Below are 2,749 nucleotides of genomic sequence, written 5' to 3'. Positions count from 1 at the left end.
GGAAAAAAGTGAAGAATGGGTAGTTAGGTTAGAACATAATTGTATAGGCTATTATATAGGTTAGGTGGAAAGGTCTAGGCTAATCAAAGATTCAAACTCTAGTCCACTTAACCATATATGACCCTACCTTAACCCTAACCCCATTACAACCTTTGAGAAAGACCTCATGATAATTGTATGAATGCATTGAATAATTGTTGATTGTTAGATGAAGACCAAATCTTGGAAAGCATGATTAGGGGGGAATTGAGTGAATCAACCCCTAAACACTTGAGTGACTAGAGCGGATACATATCCGGTGAGGGTTTGATTGCTCAATTACATGTTTTCACCATAACCATTCTTATTCATGCAAGTTTGTAAATCATTTTTGGTAATTCAATACAATTGTTGGTTTGGTTTGATTTGATTCCCATTGTTTTAGCAATTTTGCTTACATATGTTCTCTTTGAAATTGATTTGTTTTGACCAGGCATTTACATTCATAATAGGTAGTTGTATTTAGATAGGATGCATATAGTTTAGTGCATTGAATAAATGCCATACCCTTACTTCATTCTTGGTATAGCATGAGGACATGCTATGGTTTAAGTGTGGGGAGGTTGACAAACCCCGTTTTTAGGGTTTATCATGTGTTGAATTTAGAGTATTTTATCAACCTTTTCTCACATTTATTCAATGAAATAGCATGGTTTTGTGATTCTCCCTTAATTTGTACTTAAGTGTGAAAACATGCTCTTTAGACCTTAAATTAGCTAATTTTGATTCACCTTTGATTCCACTAGATGCCTTGATTTGTTCGTTAAGTGACTTCAGGTTGAAAAGGGCTTGGAATGGATCAAAGGAGTGAAGGAGAAAGCCAAAGAATTGGATGAGCTCAAGGATGCGTACGCGCAATGTACACGCACGCGTGGTGATTGATGACAAGTCATCTTATGCTAGTTTTACAAGCATTTTTCATTAGTTTCATTAGGTTTTATGCACTTTCTTGCACAATAAGTAAGTAATTAGAGTCGATTTTCATGATTATCTTGAATCAATCAAACATCATTTATTTTACACAAAATCATAAGGTTTATACTAGAATTAATTGTTTATTATGAATGATGCAAAGATCTTGTGATTTTGGTGAGGCTTTGGTGTATTTATTTGGTTGATGATAGGTGAAAAGATAAAGGAAAAGAAGTAGAAAGCACAAATTAAGCCCAAACAGAGGAAAGAAGAATTTTGGGGAATACTTTGAAGTTAGAGCACGCTTTGGACCTTAGGCCACGCTTTTGAAAGCGTGGCCCATGACATTAAAGCGTTGCGCTCAACCAAGGAAGCAAAGGTAGCGTTCAAGATTTTGAACGTAGCGCACCAAGAGGAAGGCGCACCAAGACATGCCAAGGCACAACGTTTGAAAGTTTGAACGCCACGCTCCCCTTTTCCAACTTTTTCGTGACCATGGGGCACGCACGAAGCAATCCAAGGGTAGCATTCCAAGATGTGAATGCTACGTTCACTTTTGTGAACTTTTTCGTGCCTCTCAATCAAGGGAAGCAAGGCACAGCATCAAAACAACTAGGAGCGCTCAAAGGATGCAACGTAGCACTCGAATAGGGAGCACCAAGGGAGCTGAGCACGCATCAAGACAAGGAAGGGTAGCGCTCAAAAACTTGAGCATAGCGCTCCCTTTTGGCAACGTTTTCGCATCTCTCTTGGGAAGGAAGACTCAACAAGGGCTAGCGTTGAAGGAGTGAACGTAGCATTCACTTATTGAACGCTATAGGTAAGAGAGCAATTGGCACAAGGGGAGCCACAAGAATGAACGTAGCGTTCACAAAACCCAACTGAACGCTCCCCTGGGAGATAACCACATACACCATGACCCATGCCACTTGAACCAAAGCCAACCGGATCCACCTTTCTTCAAATCCAAAAATTAAAAGGCCCACTCCAACCTTTGAAGACCAAAATAGAAAGTGTATAAATAGTAATTAATTTGATTTGTAAAAGGACCTCTAGCTCATTTTTAGTTTTCACTTTAACTTTTCATTTTGCTTTGACTTTGGGAATTTTGGGATTTGGGGATTGGATCTGAGTTTAGCTTTCTGATTTCATTTTCTTTTCTTCTGTAACTTCTACTGTCTATTTTAGGTTTTTGAATTGAGATTGAACAACTCCATTGAATTTCTTGATCTGAGAATCATCTTTGCTTTTTTTTTTTATATAGTTCTGAGAATTAGAGAATTGGATATGAGTTTCCTTTGTTGTTTTTATTTACATTTCTTCTGCAATTTCTTTTCTGCTTGGTCAAGGGAGAAATTGAGATCTACATCTGCTTTCTAGTTTCATTGCTCTTCTTCGATCTTAAACCTCTCTTTTAGAATTTCACAATTGAGCTAAGTTTTCTTGCTGTTTGTTTCTTCAAGCACTTTTTGATGCACGAAAAACTTGTCTCATAACAAATTTCCTTCGGAAAATGTACCGAATTTGTCGTCAAGTAAAAACTCACAATAGAGTGAGGTCGAATCCCACAAGGATTGATTGATCAAGCAACTTTAATTAGAGGAATGTTCTAGTTGAGGTGTCCTAGTGTGACTTGGCCAACGTTAGTGATAATGTTGAATGTCACTAACGTTGGCTTCCTCCCTTTCTTCTTAATGTTAGAGGCCACGTTAACTAAGTTAACGTGGTGACTAACGTGGCCACTTATGAGCTTGGTCCAACGTTAGTGATAATGTTAAGTGTCACTAACGTTGGCTCC

This window comes from Arachis ipaensis, chromosome B07 (assembly GCF_000816755.2).
Source record: "Arachis ipaensis cultivar K30076 chromosome B07, Araip1.1, whole genome shotgun sequence".
In the NCBI taxonomy this organism is placed as follows: Eukaryota; Viridiplantae; Streptophyta; class Magnoliopsida; order Fabales; family Fabaceae; genus Arachis; species Arachis ipaensis.
The sequence above is the reverse complement of the archived record's forward strand: the minus strand, read 5'-3'. Positions refer to the sequence as shown.